Raw genomic sequence first — 22,386 nt, forward strand, 5'->3', positions numbered from 1 at the left:
AGTGCGAGATGCTTGTTTAAGTCCATAAATGGCCTTTATAATTTGAAAACCCTATTAGGATATTTAGGATCGACAAAACCTTCAGGCTAAACCATATAAACATCTTAGACAGATGTCCATTAAGAAAAGCGGTTTTGACATCCATTTGTCATATCTCATAGTCATAGTACGCGGCTATGGCAAGCAATATCCTTATTGACTTAGTCATAGCAACGAGCGAAAAGGTTTCATCATAGTCAACCCCTTGAGTTTGAATAAAACCATTCGTGACTAGCCGTGCTTTATAGGTTTGCACATTTCCATGCATGTCGGTTTTTCTCTTGAAAATCCACTTGCTCCCTACTGCCCGACCATCAGGGAGTAGCTCAACCAAGTTCCAAACTTGGTTATCATGCATAGACTGCATCTCGGCGTTCATGGCATCTCGCCATTTCTCAGATTCCGGATCCAAGATAGCAGATTCGTAGTTAGTAGGTTCGTCGTTAGACTCGGCTACTAATAAGACTTTGGGACCATCTATATGCCATAAGTATTTAGAATTTGGTACGGGAGTCCTACTACTTCTACGAATGCTCGTGTTCATGTCTGATGTATCAGCAAGAACTACTTGTTGATCAGACCCTCCAACTTCCTCAATGGTTGTTTGTGGTTCTTGGAATTTCTTCAAGATCAACAATGTTATCTCCAGTTCCTCGATTGAGAAATTATTTCTCGAGGAAGTGGCCTTTCTTCTTGATAGAAATCAAATTTGTATCAGGATGAAAGAAGTAATAACCGTTTTGGTTATAGTATCCAACGAAATCAACTTTTACGTCGCGGGGATCGAGTTTGTCATCAAACTTACTTGTGATATAAGCATCACATCCCCATACTCTAAGGAAAGACAAATTGGGCTTTCGCCCATGCCATATCTCATATGGGATTTTGTCTACCTTCTTAAATGGAGCCAGATTGACAATGTGGGCAGCGGTCATAAGGGCAAAACCCCAAAAGGAGTGAGGCAAGTTAGTTCTACACATCATCGATCGAACCATGTTTAGCAAAGTTCGATTTCTCCTCTCGCTCACGCCATTATGTTGGGGTGTGCCAGGTGGAGTGAGCTGTGAAACAATTCCACACTCCTTTAGATGTGTGATGAACTCTGAGCTGAGATACTCTCCATCTCGATCTGATCGAAGTGTCTTAATGGTTTTACCAAGTTGGTTTTCCACTTCGTTTTGAAACTCTTTGAACTTTTCAAAAGTTTCATGCTTGTGTTTCATAAGATACACATAAGCATATCGACTGTAATCGTCGATGAAAGAAACGAAGTATCTTTCATGGTTTCTAGACATAGATCTGAAAGGTCCACACACATCAGCATGCATGAGTCCTAATAGATCTTTTGCTCGTTCACTTTTATGAGTGAAGGAGTCCTTGGCGAGTTTGCCAGCTAAGCAAGATTCGCAATCGTCAAAAGAGTCCGATCCTGTGGATTCAAGAATCCCTTCGGATTGTAGTATTTTAACTCTTGCCTTGCTTATGTGACAAACTCGGCAATGCCATAGAAATGTATCATTGATGCCAGATCTGATACGTTTTGAAAGATTATATACGTTATTGTTTGTTTGAACATCAATCTCATAAATATCATTTCGAGGTTTAGCCTCAAAATAAAAGATATCATTTAAGTAAGCAGAAATAACCATGCCATTAAAACTAAACTTAAAACCTTGTTCAAACAACAAAGAAACTGAAACGATGTTTCTAGTCAAGCTAGGAGCATACAAACAATTATTCAAAGGAAAAACTAGGCCAGATGGACAAGTAAAATGAAATACTCCAATTGCCAGAACCGGTACTCTCTTCCTATCGCCAACGATGATGTCATTGCTGCCTTTATTCAGTTTCCTCCACTTCTTAGGCTCCTGCAAGACATTAATGATGTTGAAACCACATCCGGTATCAAATACCCATGTGTTGCTAGAGACAGTGAAAAGTTCAATAACGTATATGGAAATACCTCGAGAAGAGCCTTCCCCATTGGCTTTCTTCATCTTGATCTCAGCAAGGTATTTGGGACAGTTGCGCATCCAGTGCCCCATCTTGTTGCATTTGTAGCACTGGCGCTCCTCAAAGGGCGGCGGTGGTGGCTTTGCAACTTTCTTGTTAGTGTTGGTGGCAAACTTGGCTGCAATAGTAACCTTATTCTTGCCTTTACCCTTGTAACCCTAACTCTTGGGTTTAGGCTTCTTCACACCAGCAGATCGGATCATCAGAACTTGATTGGTCCTAGAAGGAATGTTCATCTCAGCCGTTTTGAGCATGTTGTGAAGTTCCGGCACTGTCTTCACCCAGGCATTCATGTTGAAATTCATTACGAACTGGTCATAAGAGCTGGGGGAGAGTTTAGGATGAAATCAGCTTCCATCTCATCAGGCAGGGGATAATCAAGTTTCTTGAGTTGATCGATGTGCCCCTTCATCTTAAGGACATGCGCACTGATGGGAGACCCCTCTGCCTTCCTGCAGCTAATGAGTTGTTTCATGGTGTCGAAGCGTTCTTGACGGGCTTGTTTCTGGAACATACCCTTGATTTGCTCAAGAATCTCATAGGCACCAAATTCTTCTAAGCCTTTAGCAAGCTCAAAAGTCATGGTGGCTAGCATAATGCAGGAGACATCAGTCGAGTCATCCTTATGCTTCTCAAGAACTTTTCGAGCAGCGGCTGTATTGTTTTCAGGCTCGGTTGGAACAGATCCATCGCGAACATACAGGCGCTTTGCCATGGTGAGAACAAGTCTCAAGTTGCGGTGCCATTCGATGAAGTTGGTGTCGTTTTGTTTATCCTTCTCAAGGATAGACTTAAGGGCGTAGGGTGAGTTTTCGTTTGATGACATCTGATTAATAAAGCAAAAGTAAATTTAATTAGTATTTTCGACGTTGTAATCTTATTATTAATGACCCAATAACATTAATAAAATAGGAACTTGAGAATCTGGCTTCTGGTTATTAAAGGCAGCTGTAGCACACAACATTAATAAGTGGTTAGGCAGACTGGCAACGATTGCCAATTGCGAATAGAGCACAACTCTCGGTTATGAGGCATATTAAGACAACGATTGCCTAGTAGATACGTTTAGCCTTGATGGTTGGGCAAAAGTCGTGTATATTATTATATTATTTGTTTAATTTTAGTTTAAATATTATGTGAACTTTGATACTTCAAGCGTGTTTATGTGTTTCAGGATACTTGACGTTAAGGACGCTTATCGGGATAAATTACGGGCTTGGAAAGAAGATATAGAAGACTCATGATGATTGGCACGCTTTCCTATGCAAAATAAATGAAGAAAATAAAGAAAATTTTGTCAGACGCCTTTAGCGCGGTGCAAAAGGGTCCTGATGGTGATGTCAGCGTATCTCTAAGATCATCAGAATTTTGAGTCTTTAGCGCGGCGCAAAAATCACACTCCTGGGATGTTAGTAACGCGCTAAGATCCTCCTGACGGGAAAAATAACCCTATCTTTGATATAATCAGTTTTCAGCCCCCATTCGACATATCCTTCATTCCTTCAACCAAGTACAAGCCCTGGGATGATTTTCCACCATCCCGAAGCCTCCGGTTCATCCGTTCATCGCATGCTTTCATCCTCTCATCAGATAAGCGAATCCTTCGTGATGCCGATGTCAGGCTAAACCATTATATTCACTTTAGGCTAGGGTTTTGTGTAAACTAACTTTGATCAGATTCTATGTTTTGAATGATTATAAACTTGATTGATTATTTTTAATCTTGTTTTACATTACGAATTGATTGTTTAAACAGTTTATGATTTTGATTGTCAAACTTTGCATCACTTATCTGGTTGTGTTCATCACATGTAGGGTTAGCTCTTATGTCATTGAACCAATAATCGTTAGTCATTGCTTATAACTAATTTTCATATTTTAAACTGGTAATTGGGTAAACCGGAGTTCAGTTGTGTCAAAAATTCGGTTAGGGTATCGTTTGTCCTCACAACCCAACTGTTAGGTTTAGTAATTACTGCGCAATTAATATTAAAGAATCTGTGATTAGTCAGTTATCACTTTACCTGAACCTGAAGTGAATCTTTCTCTCATAATTGTTTACAGCTTTAAAAGTAATCGTGTGTTCTTATAATCATCTTTACAAACTGCTTGACATCGATTGTCCGCTTTAGTTAATTAATTAATAGTAATGAACTTTACTTGCACTTTCCACTGATTCCCTGTGGAGACGACCTTACTTACCCGTACTAGTTATAGGTATTTAAGCTTCATAAATACTTGTTTTTGATTAGAGCACGACATCTACGTCAAGCCTCATCTATGCCCACTTTAAGTCTCCAGACAACTGTAGCACGTAACAGGAGAGTAAAGTAATAGTCGTCCAAGTATAGTCACATGTGAAAGGGCCGGATGTGTCAATGGAACACTTTCACCTTGATGGGATTGGCTAGAAAACAAGTGCGGTGCTGTAGCTCCAAACACTTGAAATTTTGCAGTATGCCTCAAGTTTGACTTGTAGTAGGATTGGCATAGACTATTGGTTTTAAATAGGGATTAATTTTAAAATTACCGAATAGAGTAAAAATTCAAATTTTACTGTATATTATCGTTACAACTTGATGAATCCTTTCATCTCTCAGGACACTTAGTTTTAAATAACCTATTAAAACTAAATTTGTCGCGATACGGCTAACCAATTTTAAGTTAATAGAAAATTTATTAAGTTATTAGTTTTGAAAATCAAAAAGCTTTTAATTTGTAAAACATAATTGGTTAATTAAAATTGTTCATTTTAAATTTATTTGGTATTAGGTTGGTGATATTATAACCTATTATAAACAATCTAAGCAATCACAATAGCAAATAATAATATGTAAATCCTTATGTCCAATAAAGGTGATCGTTCTCGCTAGGGCCAATTAACAAGACCGATCGGGTCAAGGGGTCACAACACAAAACAATCACAAGGATGGACTTCATGGTGCATCCCGTCATCTTGTCCGAACTCCCACTAACTCCAACGACTCCATGAGCCCGTCGTCTGTTATCTTCGGGTTTTCTCAATTACAAAATTTATAATACTAACAATAAATTTTCCTATTACAAACTTGAACCATTCATATGGCCAAAAAGAAAACCTTAAAATAAAAGTAACCGTTTACAACTTTGAACCATCCATATGGCCAAAAACAAGCTCAACAACCAAACACAACCAAACAAACATAGGTCGGGGCCGGATTTACATGTTCAAAACAATAATATTCGGGTCGTTTTAATTTGGTCAAATAAAATAAAACAAATTTTTTTAGACCAAATCCAGAATTACCCAAAATCAAATCCATATCAAAAACTTTAACCGATTAAAGTTTATGATATAGATCCGGTTAAACGAACCGGTATCAACATGTATGTTGTAACCACGGCTCTGATACCACTGTTGGGTTTCAATGGTGGTAAAAGAAACGGTTTAACAATTAAACCCGGTTTTAATTTATTCGTTTAAATAGATATTAATCATATTAATATGTTAACGAATAAAATGCAACGGAAATAAACGAGTTACCACGAAACCGAAACCCAAACGAGGATCCGGTTACAACCTATACGAGTGCGAAATAAATATACAACCAAATAAATAATGTGTAAGGCCCCGAACCCGGTGGCCCTACTTTAGCGTTGGATTTACTCATAAACGCAGTTCTAAATATCAGAGTTAATTAAAACATTCGCGGAATATAAAAGCTTTCATAAAACATTTCGTAACAAAACACGTCTTGTCTTGAAACATCATTTTGTCTTTCAAAATTAACGAACATTAACTTAAACGTCTTGAGTCTTCCAATGCCAGCCTCTTATTCAGTGCCACGTGTCTCCTCAAGCGAGCTGCCTCATCCTACTCACCTGCGTGCATACTAAAAGTCAGCTACGCTGAGTGAGTTCTAGTTAATCGTACGCCATACAATACAACACATACATACATATCCGAAGATACATATCCATACTTCACTAGTTACCCTTCTGTTCTACATACATACTTGCTACCATACATACATACATATCTACAATCACTAACCTCAGTCTACCGAGAGTACGTTCATAGTCCGCCGTCTATACCTGTACTCACGATCGTGAACACGTAAAAGGTCCGCAGTCCTTACCTATGTTCACCATTCATGGTACGTACAAGGTCCGCGATCCTTCCCTATACCATCATACATCCACAACACGTACAAGGTCCACGGTCCTTCCCTATGTTGCAACCTAATTCATAGCACGTATGAGGTCCGCAGTCCTCCCCATGCTAAAGCACGTATAAGGTCCACAGTCCTTTCCTGTGCTGACGCCTATCTATATTACGTATAAGGTCCGCAGTCCTTATCTACGTTACGTATAAGGTCCGCAGTCCTTATCTACGTTGGCGTCTATCTCCTATAACACGTATAAGGCCCACCGTCCCTATCTACGTTTGCATCTATCATCTACATCACGTATAAGGCTCGCAGTCCTTAACTACGCCATCACCTGCCAAGTCTATGCCCAACATAAGTTAGAGGGATTTGCCATCCTAACTTACTATGTCGAACGTAGAACTCACATACCATTCGTGTACCTGTATACACATACTTCACATATACAATAATTACATTATAGCATAAAAACACTCTAGACGTTCTTTACATCATTCATTAACAACCATACCCCTTGTCGATACGTGCAATATCCGAAGATCGTTCACGCCCCGACAAGTATTCATTTGTAATGTTCATACATCTTCGATATATAGTATTCGTACTTTTATTTTTAACCTGACAGTACGCGCAATATCCGAAGATCTTTCGCGTACCGACAAGCAATCATTCATATCCATCACATATATCACATATGACATACACTTATCACTTAGGATAAATGTATTAACAACACATCGAGTATGCACACAGCCCCGAAAACATAACAAGGAATGGGGCTAGAAACTCACCTGAACTCTGCTTCTTCCTCTGATAGTTGTAAATCCCTTCTTTAACTGTGCTCGGCTGACTGTATAAGTTACACGTATCAATACTCGCCTGATCTAATCTGGTGGCCTAGTATTAGCTTACTTTTACTTATCGTTTTAATATATTCTCTAATCGAACTTGACTTTAGGCGAAGTTAAACCTTAGGCGAACTTAGCTTTAGGCGAAGTTAAACCTTAGGCGAACTTAGCTTTAGGCGAAGTTGTCATCAGGCGAACTTGGCATTAGGCGAAGTTGTCATCAGGCGAAGTTGGCTTTAGGCGAACTTGGCTTTAGGCGAAGTTGTCATCAGGCGAACTTGGCTTTAGGCGAAGTTGTCATCAGGCGAACTTGGCTTTAGGCGAAGTTGTCATCAGGCGAACTTGGCTTTTGGCGAAGTTGTCATCAGGCGAACTTGGCTTTTGGCGAAGTTGTCATCAGGCGAACTTAGCTTGCGGGCGAAGTTGTCGTCTGCAGCTACTGTTCGTTCTTAAATCCCTTAATCACCTTCGTTTCTTAACCAAATAACTCGATTTAGGTACCCACGGGATCGTCTGACCAGCGCCTACAAACCCCAACCATCAAATCGACCTAACATCGATGTTTAAAGGGTGCGATTTAGGCATATAGGTTACGGGTTATTTTTATCAATCGATTAACCCATCAAATCATAACCATTTTCAGTAAGATTAGCTTTGTTGGATTCGTTTTTACCACACAAACTCAGATCTATCATTTCTCAAATCAACCCGAACCTACACGAACGATTTCTAACTATAAACGTACCTTGAACGAGTCAAACTACGAACACGGTTAAGCCTTGATGTTGTTTTGGTCCGTCACAACGTTCCAGCACCAACAAGCTCGGGTTTTCGCCTTCGGATCTTGGTTCGGGTCGTGTGTGTTTTGGGTGTGTGTGTATGGAATATGTGAGAATGAGGATTAAAGGGTGATTAATGGTATTTATATTTAGGGATCATGGGCTTAAGCCCATGGACTCTCCTTCCTTCTTTCATAACCCAAGTCCATAACCCATATCCATTACCCAACACTAGCCCGACCCATACCAACTCCTACTCTATTTATTTATTTCCCGATAACCCGAGTAAACTTTCCCTCTATTATTAAGTAATACAATTAATATTATTTTGGAAATTTCGGGATGTTACATAATGGAATAAAGATTATACCTCGGTTATAAAATACCAGGAGAGACACCGAGGAATAACGAAACGTGCTAAGAAAACGGCACAACCAACACACTAAACAATTCGATGGCTGCAGGTGGTTGCGGACGGAGGCGCTGCGGTGCCAGAAGGTGGCGCAACGGCAATTCCGGCGACGCATCAGCAGCAGCAGCACCAGCAGCGGCGGAGCTTCGGTGGCAGCAGCACGACGGACAGCAGCTGCAGACAGCAACAGCAGCCGGAAACAGCAGCGCAAGCAGCGGCAACTGGCTGCGGTGGTGCTCCGGCGAGGCGCGACGGCCGGTGGAGGGTGGCGGCGGTGGTCCGGTGGCCGGAAAAACGGCCGACGGCGGCTGAGGGTGTAGAGAGGCTAGGGTTTTAGTTAGTGATTAGGTTAATAATAATAAGATATTATTATACTATATATAGAAAGAGATTTAGGGTTTAATTCATATTAAACCCAATGGGCTTTAAGCCCAATCACCAAATTAAAGCCTAGACTAGAGGTGCACAAAAAACCCGTACCCGAAACCGGACTCGAAAAAAATACCCGGAACCGGTTTTTTTTACCCGGGTATTCTATACCCGAAACCGGAACCGACCCTACCCGTATGGTATGGATATGGTACGCATTTTGAGGTCAATACCCGTACCCGTAACCGTACCCGATTTATACCCGTAAATACCCGAACCCGGTCATACCCTAAACCCGATACCCGATACCAATTATCTAATACCCAAAATAATACATGAGTTTTTATAGTATATTTTTATGTTTACTTCACAACTTTTATGTTTAAGTTTTTGTAAAATGCATATTACTAAGTAAATAATTTGTAATTAAGTGGATTTATGGTTTTTGTAATATAGTTTAATTATTTTTATAAATTACAAAGCAAATTTAAATTTTAAACAAATTAAAAAATGTATAAAAAAGTTACAAATTCAAAACCGGGTATTAATACCCGGTTCCAATACCCGAACCCGATCATACCCTACCCGGTACATAGGGTTGAGTTTTTCTCCTCAATACCCTACCCGAACCCTACCCGATTTCTCTCAATACCCGATTTTCCAATACCCGATCATATCCGAAACCGGTTCCATACCCGAACCCTGGTATTAGAAAAAACCCGATTTGTGCACCTCTAGCTTAGACCACCATTTGATCTTGCTAATTAATTGTGTCTAGCCTAGTTAACCATTAAGTGGGCTTAATGTTCGTTATCCTCGGGGCAACTCATACCGGGTCATAATCAAGTCGGCCCGCGTTGACTTGACCCGAACCGACCATTTTTCCAACACTATATAGTTCAACTAATGTGTGCAATATTGTATTGCGCTTCTTTCTGAATAGTAGTACATTTTATTTACCTTTTAAATCCAATGTTACATATACAAATAATGGATGTACTTACAACATTTATGATTTACATTTAGGGACAATGACATGACATACTTATGCGACCTTCTTGGTAGCAGGGGACTCCACATACTTAGCAAAATTTGGATCTTTAATGTAACCACACATGCAAGGCTTCTGTTCACTGAGCTTGATACAACACTTCGATGAAGGTGGCGTTCCATTCATGATCGGTTTCAAGCAAGAAATAAGTTGTGTGGGTTCACATGTTACCGTCATGCTCTGCGTAGCACCATCCACCATTATGGCCACCAACAACTGAAGTGCAATCATGGCTAGAAATTGCTTCATCTTTGACATTTTAGATGTTTAGGAAAACTGATAAATAATACATATGTGTTATTTATACATGTGTGAAGTATTTATAGGTAGGAATGAGATTATTATTAATATATTCATTCATGATGCATGCGCAATTCCACCTACGACATAATATGGACAAAGAACAAGGATTCTGTGACACCCTTGAAGAGGTGTAATCAATATTTAAACAGAAAGAGATATGAACATCTATTACTTAACCACCAAAACAAGTAATTAATAATGATAGGTCTCCCTCTTCTCATCGTGCGAAAAAAACATCATTTTGAAATCTCCTGATCACCCAACACTATGTAAGGCTTTTACCATGGATGATTCATGATCTTTCTCTTCTTTCCAAGCATTGTAAGGGAATCAATCCAATTCAAAGTCCCAAAGATAGAGACGGTTTGAATATGCGGTAAATCAAGCCATTTAGTAATAGCGAGCCACACTTTCAAAGCTATCACACAAGTTCTTAGCAAATGATGCGATGATTCCACCGCTATCGAGCAAATAGGGCATAGAACCGACGGTAAGTGAAGCCCCCTTTCCACCAGATTATCCTTGATAGGAATACAGTTAGAAGATATTCGCCACACCATAATACTAACGTGGATAGGAACATATTGATTCTAACGGGTAGAGATGGTAATTTCAAGTAAAAGCATAAAATTTATATGTTTAGATTCCAACGGGTAGAGACGATACTCAGGTAAAAGCATAAAATTCATATGTTTCCTAATCGGAGTATTAGGTTAAAACCCGTGTATAACGCGGGCTGAATCATGAAAACTATATAAATGATAAATTTAATTCTTATTTCTTTAATATTAATACTAAATGTTTGAAAATTACATCGAAATGAGATGCTAGCTAGTGTTACTTCATCACAATCAAATAAAAGAGAACCACCACCTACTATCGATCTTATCAACTATCACATGTTGTCATGTTAAACCAATTACCAAAAATCACTATACGCAAAATCCCCTAAAATACAAATTTGGAAATTTTTTATAGAGAAACACGTGTAGCTAACTCGCATAATCCGTATGTAACTAATGAGTAAATGTATATAATGTGATAATTGTGTTTGTACATTTAAAAAGAAACAACTAGGATACTGTTATTGGTTTAAACATCAAGCGAGCTGGCAGTCAAGAAAATTCTCTACTAACGGAGTCGTAGGTTGGCACATTTGTAACTGCCATAAAACGTTTAAATCAAAGTAAAAGTCCAAGATGTGAAATGATACAATGAAATAAAAGGATATGCTTACCATCTCCATGAGATGCCATTGTGAGGGGCGAGGAAAGAAGCTTTACGACAATGGAAGTGACATCCGTGTTTGATACTTCATCTATAGCATTCAGGAAATAGGCTACAGGTTTCCTGTTTTTTTTTTCGTAAAAGTAAAAATTTTGTTAATTTCATAGTTTGGAAATTTTTGAAAAAAAAAACTTTACTTACCCCTCTCCGTATGTTAATATTTGTCTGCCTATATCTTATATCTTCTGAAGCAACCATCTGCAACAACCAAAGCAAAACATTAAGCCAACTTCAAACAATTTAGTAATCTATAATATTACATATATACCCTTGATTCTAAGTTCACTAGAACAACAGACTTTGTTGATTGTTTGGCACGATCGAGTTGTTTCCGTCTAACCGAAAAACAAAACATATGAGACAAGTAGAGATGGATGATATGGGTTGAAAAGGCAGGTGTGTCAGTTAACCTACTCCTTCATAGGAAATCGTAGTAAGCTCTTTAATAGCTACATCATTGGCTTTCCGTGCAAATTTAGGACTCTATAACAAAGTGATTAGAAGCAACACAAACACAAGCTTACCCTTAATGAACAATCAATCTTACAGCGGTGCCTTGGAATCCAAAAATGGCGGTGTTGTTATGAATGGAGGTGAACGCGGAAAATGAATGAATATCTGTGTACTCATTCAAGACACGAAGATCTGCTCACCATACAATAATATAAAAAGTGCAACAATTTTCAAATCAATAAACGAATTCAGTGTGGAATGGATAACTTACAAAGCCACGAGCACTTCCCCTTTCCAGGACCACCAACTGAAAAATATTCACCTCCACCCATTAGCGTCTGCAATTAAATAACACATCATAATAATATTAATGATGATGATCTCAATATCACTTTCAACATTTTTAAAAGAAAGCAAAGCTAACCTGAAGAACTGCTAAAGCCATGACATCCTTTATGTTGAGCCAGCCACTAGGAAGTTCAAATGCAAGAGCGAAACTAGTTCTCTGATCAATCATGGAATTAAAGTTACAACAAACGAACAAACAAGCACAAAAAAAATGCATACCCCTGCATTAGTCATTATGCAATGATCACCACCGACATAAACCGACTTTGGTTCCTCAACCAGAGTGCCACCTTGCATATATGAGAGAAAAGGTTCTACATATTTCAACAGTTCCTCATGCTCAACACCATGTGCAGCAAGTACAATCCAAGGAGTAGTATAGTTTGCCTATAGTTTCAAACATCAGAACGATCCATATTTAAACTACTCCTCCGACCCCCCGCAACAAATAAATATAAAAACACTAGCAAGTACAAATTCTTCCAATATGGTGTTGTTGAGTGAGCCTCCTAAAGCAACAAGAGGATTGGCTAATGTTTTGGAATATTCAGCTAAATGAATTGCTTCTAACAGCAATATAGAATCACGCGTCTCAGCAACTTTCACTCTCTGGATCTGCAATGCAATGCAATGCAAATCAGTTAAATTAGTGTCACACCCCGACTCAGGGCCTAGGCGTGTGACTACAAGTTGGTACCTGTTTTGTAAATAAATCAGAGTTGCGGTTTATAGCGGAAGTCTTTAAAATATTTATTATATTGAAAACTTATTAAAATCTCGGGTTTAAATACCCGTTTGATATTTCAAATACATTTCTTTATAAAACATAACTCTTTTATGATATTTTCAAATAAAATATCTGAGCCATCAGATAGCATCTAATGACTATAAATTCAATCTTCTATTCCTTCTTGCTTGTCTGTTCTAACCTTTCTTGTTTCCCTGTAACATGGGTGGGAAAATACGTCAGCACAAGTGAATAACGCTGACTCTAAAATATCTTTTCAATACCTTTGTGAAACCAACAATAATACCTTTGTGACTACTCATTAGGCACCCAACTAAATTGGGATCAAATTACCCTAAGTACCTTGTACAATTAATTATATACACAATATCATTTCTCTGAACAGTCTCGTAGACCTTCAGAGGCATGTTGATGATATGCATGGCCTCGGGGAAATGTCGAGTCACCATGTATGTTTGGATCCAGACACATGTATACTCTTAATCAGAGTGTCCGTTTCTTATTATTGTACACAAAGTTTTTAAGGATTCGTAAATCTTATGCAAACATTCTGACTCAATATAAAAGGTTTGGGGCGTATTCACTTTTTTTGTTTATAATCAGTTTCTGATACTGATTCCTGTTTTCTGTTCTCTTCTTCTTGTTTTGTTACCTCGGACCTATAGTACGAGAATAACATTTGTATAAATAACTAGATCAGCGATCTAGCTTTAGACCTTTAGTCTATTTTGGTATAATTTCAACCTTGATAAAATCATTTGTTTATATAAAACATTTGGACCTTTAGTCCTTTTGTTTATTTACCAATTATATGCTCGTTTCTTCTTCAGGAAGAAACATCTATACTGAGTTTCTTCTTCAAGAAGAAACATAATTTCTTAACTACATTCTATGAATATTATATTTCTTAATAATAAAGAAATACCATTTTTACTATAACCTTTACTTAAGAAAAATTATATTATTCTTAATCGTAATCAAGGTTCGGGCTATACCCTCGACTATGGTCTAAGCCATTTATAATAATAAAATAATAACTTAGGCAGAACCCCTTACCTCGCACGGGTATTTGGAGTTAGATATTCCTAAGTTTATACGGGCAGCACTTCTACTCTATACGCACGTTTATCGAGGCGTTCTTGATCCACCTTTCTTGACACACAAATCGAGGCACACAAATCGAGGCAGTGTATAGGTGTCGTCGGGTTGTGCACGTACTTCGAGGCGGATGTCGGGTTACTTTTGGGTGGCACGCACTTCAAGGAAAACACCGGGTATTTGGCACGGATTACGAGGTAATGATTGTCGGGTCGGTGGCACGCAAAACGGTGTTCGGCACGCAAACCGAGGTAGAGATAGAGTAATTTCTAGAGAGAGAGTGTGGGAGGTGTGAGTGAGAAATGTCGTGACCCCCTCCTATTTATAGCTGAAATTGGATCCCATCGCGGTACGCGATGGGTCCTCTTCTTGGCTTCGTCGCGTAGCGCGACCGACACGTGGCCTGACACATTCTGCCACGTGTCCTGGTACGCTGCCACGTGTCACCAGAGTGTGACACATGTATGTTGCGTCATCACGGCCCATCGCGGTACGCGATGGCCGTCTTCTTGGACTCATCGCGTAGCGCGATGGGTCCATATATATTATTTTTCGTTTTTAGTCCTTCATCTTTTGTAGCTTGTCACTTCTGGTCTAATTCTCGTTGTCCAAAAATACTAAGGCGAGTGCAAAGTGCGCCACATTGCGCCCAACGCCCTTCGCCGTCGGCCTCGTCCAAGCCCGAGCCCGAGCCCGTGCGGGTCGGGTGCTACGCACCCTCCGTTAGGACCACTTGGTGCATGATATTTATAAAAGAATATTACTATGGAAAATCTCTTTCTTATAAAGAGCTTCCATTTCTTTACCGCTTTCCATGTGGGATGGATTCCATCTTCCTTATTTATACCTTAGTGGAATGCTCCTACTTTCTTACATCTTCCAATGTGGGATGGAGTTTTATTATTTTCTTTCATGTAAGAATACTTAACTTAGGAAATATTTTTATTTCCTTATTTTTCTTATAATTCCTTCTTTAATATTTTTCCATTACTTATCTTTAGATTATTTTTTATCCTTCAACTTTCCTAAGTTGTCAAATTTGGATCGAAATTTTGGAGATATTACAGTTAGCTACATTCTCTTTGACCTCCGAGTCCAAGAACACATGATTCCTTACAGAGCCAACAACTAACTCAACCATTGAGGAACATAAGTCTTGAGGGCATCACATACGTAGCTTATTTGCTCCCTGGAACCGCAAGCCGTCGCATTGCCCCCGATAGCCTCCGCATCTCTCATGACATGCATGTGGCTTCTGTTACGGGTGTCGCTTTGGAAGGCCATATATTCTAGAAGGTGTGTGGTCCCAAGTGAACATGGTGTTTCATAAATTGACCTAGAATTTAAATGCAATTCAATGGAAATTGTAGGGTTTTGTCCAAAATTAAATAATTAATGCCACTACAAGTAGGCATATAAATGAATCGCACGTTCAGTGAAATGTTCGTGAACAGCTCGGCGAGAAGTTAAACGAATGAACATGAACACATGTTTTGTTCGTTCATTTATGTTCGTGAATGCTTGTTTATTAATATATGTTCATTTAAGTTTGTTTACATATTAATAGAATATAACTAAATACTAACTGGATGAGTCATCTACTTAACGATTTATATTTGTTCGTTTTTGTTCATTTATGTGTGTTCATTTATGTTCGTTTGTTCTTTGTTATGTTGTATTCATTTATGTTCGTGAACTGTTCGTTTATATTTTAAGCAAACGAACATGTTCATTTTTTAAACGAGCGAACATTAACAAAAATATATATTCAATTAAGTGTTCGTGTTCGTTCGGTTCGTTTACAGGCCTAACTACAAGTAACTAATGTATTCATTTATCTATCTTTGTGTGTGTGTGTGTTCGTGTTCCTTACATATGAACTTTCTGAGACGATTCTGACTCCATTTGCGAGAGTTGTTATCTTGGTTTCATGTAAACAACATTTACTTGCACTTGCCCTTGAACTTGCAAACCCACCCTGCCCCTGTTACACAAGTTTGAATTACACATAGTCACATAGATAGTTTGTATCTATCAATAAGCTTTAGGTCAATTGGTATTGAAGGGAAAGTAAAGATACGGGCTGCTGGAGATACAAGATCTCAAGTTTGAATCTGATCCCGACCGGCTTTTACTACAGCAGGACTTCAGGTGGCGGGCTTTCCCCGGAACATGAGATGGTGGGCTTGGGCTGCCCAACGCCTAGGCCTGTAAACGGCCCGAACATTCATGAATTGTTCGGCGGGAAGTTTGTTTATGCTCGTGAACGTCCATTTATGTTCGTTTGTCTGCGTTAATTTTTAGTAAATACATAAGTATTTATATATGTAAACATAAGCATACTAAGTGCTCATTTAAACCACTAATCATGATGGATATTTTGAATAAATCATGTAAACAACTAATATAGATGTGTTTTTGGATAAATTATGATGCATTTGACTTGCTCGTTTGTGTTCATTTATGTTTGGTCAATTATGTTCATTGGTGTTCACTTTTGTTCGTTTAAGTTTGTTTGTTTATGTTCGTTTACGTTCGTGAACTGTTCGTTTAAGTTTTAAAGGAACAAACATGCTCATAATGAACGAACACAAACAAACAAATGTGTTCGATTATATATTCGTGTTCGGTTAAAGTTAAATAAACGAACATGGACATACATTTTACCGATGGATTACCCATGTAGCTGGGTTTTATACGCTCGCCGGTCAAAAGAAAGTTTGTATGTGCCAGCATTGGCATGGATCGATTATAACATCTTGGCTAAATAATAATTAACACAAACTATAAGCCAAAAAGTTTCTTCAATATTTTAGGTTTCCCTCGGTAGATTTTTCTAGGTCATGTCATGAATAAATATTATTTTAGTGTATGACTAACTGACCTTGACTCCTTGAGGATTTTGATTCTCAATGCAGCGGCTGAATACATTACCAGTTGCGTAGCTAAAATTTTTCTCTTACGGGTTTGAAAATTTTTAAGAGACAAACGACTGATTGTTTATCACTTAGATTTGGGTTTTCTACGGGTTTGATGTTGAAATTTCTACGAGTGTGATGTCAAAATACACTAATATATAACAATAAAACAAAAATGTGTACCGGTTCAGCCGAACCCATTCCTCTAAAGCTACCTACACCCCTGTACATGACGAATTTGTGTTGGTTCGGGAGGCAAATTTGTGTTTTTTTTCAGAATTGTGTGGGTTGGGCTTTACACAAGTTACGGCCCAAAAGTTGATATCTATAATATATATAAACGAAACCATAAAAATCCTACGTGTCGAGATGTGGTCGCTCCTCTTTTACTGGAGTCATCAGATTTGCTTGGTTTTTAAATGGAGGTTTCTCATGCATTTGACCCGAATTCACTGGTATGGGTAACATCAAACCCAGATATTTCTTAAACGGGTTATAACATCTCATTAAATTGAAAACTAATCTCCCCAAATATATGATTGAAAAATCCTATATATTAAGGATATACTAAAAATTAATATCTGTTTTACTAAAAAAAAGATATATATTATTTATAATTAAAAAACCAATTTTATCATCAAACCATAATTATATTATTAACTTTAATACAATAAAAATATAGATATTCAAAAAATAAATAAATATTATAAACAAATAATATAAAACAACCCCCGTAATACGGGTGATAAAAACTAGTATAATATATTTACTAATCATATTATCTAACATTAATATTTACAAATTAGGGGTGTTTGAGATTTCTTATGTTCATTAAATAATAACTTATAAACCTTTTGAAAAGTTAATAAGATGTAGAAGGTGTTTATTAAACCATAAGGCCTTATGGATTTTAACTTATGAAGAAGGCAAACAAAAGGGGGTTTCGAAAAGTTAAGAATTTGTAACTTATTAACTTAATGAGCTTCATTTACCTATTACGCCCCTCTAACCCTCAAAACTCATTACATTGTTTTTTTTAAAGATTGTTATTTTTAGTCATTTTGGTTTTCCCCAACACATAAGGTAATCCAAACAATTTTAAAAAACTTCTTTTAAAAAATTCACAAGTTAATAAGTTCTTTTAATAAAATGTTTTTTTTATTTAAATAAGCAATCTCAAACACACCTTTATTAAAATTTTAAATTTATGATTTATAGTTATCAATAAAAACAAAAGTAAAAAAAAAAACCTATAATACGGCAAGTCTTTTTTATCTTTTTAAACAACAAATTATCACACGATTCACCATTTGAGATGGACTCCATCATAACAAGCATTCTTATACCATTAAGCTACCAACCTTTACAGTTATAATGTGTTGGTCTAACTCATAATCTTTCTTTTCAAGTGACAAAATTCATGTGAGCGGAGGGTTAGCGGCATTATTTTGAAACCCGGGTTGGCCCGGCCGGTCCAACCGGGGCACGATCCCTATACCAGGTCAGGTTAGTACATTTAAGCCGTTTCTAAAAACCCGGCAAAGTTTTGCAGGTGGCGGTCGGCCCGGACCAATTGACCCGAGGGTGAACGGGTAAAACCCACTTTTTCATTAAACCGAAATGAAATGTGCATGCCGGGATTCAAATTTGGGTCATTTTGAAGATAGAAGCTTTAGTATTTACCCATAAGCCAACCAACCAAGCTCCATTAATATTTTTATTGATCAAACATAAGTCATATATATTTAAAAACAATGTATAAAACATAAATAAACATTAAGTTTATTATTATTATTATTATTATTATTATTATTATTATTATTATTATGTATATGAATTAAGTATATATGTAAATATATATTTAAACTATTGTTGATGTTATCCGGGTCAAACATTGGTCCGCCGTCCGGGTCGGTCTGACCTTTGACCCGGTAAGACGTCCGGGTCGACGTCCGGACCGAGTCTGAAAACATTGGTTATCGGATCCCTTGATTGGTTTCGCTGATGAAACTAATAATTTTAACTATACAAATAATAAAGTGATTCATCCGAACTTACTTTTAACAAATATTATATTTCTGTCATCTTTGATATAGCATCGATTTACTTGCGCACAGTTTTCGAATACATTCACAAAACAAAATGAAACATATACATTAAATTTACAAAGATATAACCCCAATTAACCATGGTTTTTATATAGGATTTCACATGATTTAAACACCACATATTTCATGACATCAGTAACATTATTATTAATAACAAGGAGGTACAACCACACCGCAACCTTGAGCGACCCTACGAGCTCCAGCCCCTAGAAACCGACCATAATTCGTGCCTTGGGAGTACTGGCACAAGCATGGCACTTGGTCCCTTAGCCTTCTACAACATGTTCCAGATGGTGGAATGTAGAACAGGGCGTATCCTAGGCACGGACTTAGCGCGAACAGGTTGCAATACTGTGCATCGGTCTGGTGCACCGCCGCAACCAAGAGTAGAGCCACCACGATCAAGGAAGCAAGATTGTTTTTCACCATGAGGAACAAATTGATATCAAAGAGAGAGAGCATTTTTGTTTTGTTGCACATTATTTATAACTTGTAAAAGTACATGTAAGGGGGCACTTTAGACCTACTTTATATTGTGTCGGTTGTATTTTGTGTAAAATTGGTACGGCTTTTACTTTCTAACGATTAGCACTAAAAACGTTGGTTTCAGACTTTCGGCCATTCCAAATAAAAGTTGGGAATGAAATGGGCCAAGCCCGGTTGAGTTGACACTGCCAGTCCCTGTTAAGCGTTAGCTAGGCCTGGTCTTGAACCTCACATATGGGCCTAGCTGCAAGTTTTGGTTAAAAAAGGTTTTTTCTTTGATATTTGATAAAAGTATTATTGAGCATTCTTGTAAAATATTAAGTGTTTTAGAAGCAGTCTTACGGATTGGTTCATAAGATTTTATATCTCAGTATGTTATAACTTGATGTGATAATTTGCATTTTATTCCATAACCAATAAAAATAAATTCTAGAAAAAAAACTAAATAGTTAACATAGATAGTAAATTAGTAAGAGCATTCTCAACCAGTTCACTAAAAATATGCGAGAGTGATTTGCAAATCATATGGTATGGTAATGAGTGGTTGTGACTGTAGCTCAAAAAAAATAATTGTTGTGATTAGAGCAGAGTGAAAATGTTATATGAGAAAATTAAATTTGAGGTTTTACTGTTCATAGCGTATATTTTGTGAGTGGGAGAGAATAAAAATACAATGATAAATGTATAAAAGTATTATTTAATTGAACATGAGAGAAAAATGCAATGATTATTAGTATAATCTTATGATATATATATATATATATATATATATATATATATATATATATATATATATATATCTGGTAAGGAATAGATTGGGAATGCTCTAATATAGGGTGTGTTTTGGATTGCTTATTTAAGTGAATAAGAACTTTTTGTTAAAAAGACTTATTAACTTATGAATTTTTTAAAATAAGTTTTTTTTAAATGTTTGGATTAACTTATGTGCTGGGGAAAACCAAAATAACTAAAAATGGCACTCTTTTTTTTAAAGGAGTGTAATGGGTTTTAAGGTGAGAGGGTGTAAAAAGTAAAACAAACCCATTAACTTAATAAGTTAGAGATTCCTAACTTTCTAAATCCCCTTTATTTTGTCTTCTCCATAAGTTAAAATCCATAAGGTCTTATGGTTTGCCAAACACATTATACACCTTATTAACTTTTCAAAAAATTTATATGTTATAAGTTGATGAAAATAAAGAATCCCAAACACACCCATATACTTTTATTTTGTTATAATTGCATGACTCAAGGCAGTCCTAACTCTTTTGAAGGCCTAAAATGAATAGAGAATTAGAGGTCTTTCGATTTTTATTATTACAAATCAAAACAACTAATTACGAGTATGTTTGTATTTCCAAATAACTTAACGGACATTTGCATCATTTAGTATGTTTTCGTTCTAACTTGGACACATATCTATTGCCTTTATAGTTTATATAACCAGCCTATAAACTAAAAGCCTTATTTAAATGAGGACCTAAAGCAGAGAGATGGCCCTGACATGAGTACAACATTTCATGTCATTTACAAGATTGTCGCTGTATGAGTAAACTCCTTGTTATTTGAAGTGACTAAAACTGGTTTGAGGTTTTCAAATTAATATATTCTAATTGAGTAAATTACCACTTCATCAGCGATTGTTGTTTATATCTTAAAAGAACTATGTAATTAAAATAATCTATTAGGATATAGCTCATCCATTATCTTCTAATAAAAATCAATTAATAAGTTTAATCAAGAAACAAAGAGGTTAACCTTTAAAAACTCATTAAGCATATCTTCCAACGACATAAGCTTCAACAAGTCGTATATGTGCCTACCTTTGTCATTGTCACCTAAACTCACATTTGGGTCGGGTATGTACGACCACGACCCGCACCCTAACCCATATTCTTCAAATACCATCACCATGTTATGGCTAGCATGCAAATCAGGTGAAAACACAAAATCCCCACCAAAAAGATCCTCAGTGTTTTCTGATCCAAGAAACGACGTGGTTTTTAGAAACACTTCTTGACCGAATTCAAAGGGTGGCGCCTCATGATCAAAATTAATATCCATAAACCAATCATAGAAATCATCCTTTTGATCATTATTTAACCAACACGAAAGATGACCTCGATGATTTTTCTTGTTTTCATGTGAAATGTTGGTGAGAGGAGGTGATGAAAGAGAAATTAGGTTTTTAGAACGGTACTTTGTGATTTTCTTGAGGTGGGAATTGAGAGTGTGTAATAGTTTACTTTCGGGTTTGTTCTTCTTGGGCTTTTGATGATTGTGGTGACGGTGGTGGTGATGATGGACTATCGGAAAATGATTTGATGGTTTATCTTCGTCATTGAAATCCTCAGCAACCCTTTTCTTTCCCATGGTGTAATTACGATATGGGAATTGGTAGAAGATGATGAAGTGAAAGGTGCCTTTCAAAAATAAAAATAAAAAAAAATGGAATTAATGACAACAAACTAAACAAGTTTTTGTGGTGTTTCATCTTTGTCCGAAATTATGTGCCACCCGCACAATATAGTCAAACAATCACGGTGCGCGTACGGAAATTACTTCATGGTCAAACCCTATACACGTAATTTTACTGTATGTATACATATGCCATATGTGTCTATATACATCAACTACGTAAGTGTATATATGAATAATGAATTACAATTTTCATGCTTTTTATTTATATAAAAAATGGACATTTTGCTATTTTCTTTAGGGTTTGTTATATTACGTCCCTTCGCTAATTTCAAACCACCATGAAAAGTTTTAGTCTTTCAACTTTGTCCATCAAGCACATCAAAACTTTTATTTTAATCTTTTTCCGTCAAACTTTTATTATTTTACACATCAACACTTTTCAGTTTTCAACTTTAGTCACAAAACATATAGACTTTAACTTTCACGTATCAAGACTTTTCACCTTTCAATTGGCCATAAAACTTTAGACTTTCACCGATTCGCTCAAGGCCTTTATA

At 37.0% G+C, this 22,386-nt stretch overlaps 1 pseudogene; it reads right to left on the reverse strand.

Moving 5' to 3' along the window:
* Window positions 1-11,077: 11,077 nt before the first annotated feature.
* LOC143630314 (mitochondrial-processing peptidase subunit alpha-like) lies at window positions 11,078-21,781 on the reverse strand (annotated as a pseudogene).
* Window positions 21,782-22,386: the final 605 nt, after the last annotated feature.

The sequence above is a fragment of the Bidens hawaiensis genome, unplaced genomic scaffold (assembly GCF_021521415.1).
Source record: "Bidens hawaiensis isolate Kalapana, Puna unplaced genomic scaffold, B.hawaiensis_p1.1 tig00005637_1, whole genome shotgun sequence".
Lineage (NCBI taxonomy): Eukaryota > Viridiplantae > Streptophyta > Magnoliopsida > Asterales > Asteraceae > Bidens > Bidens hawaiensis.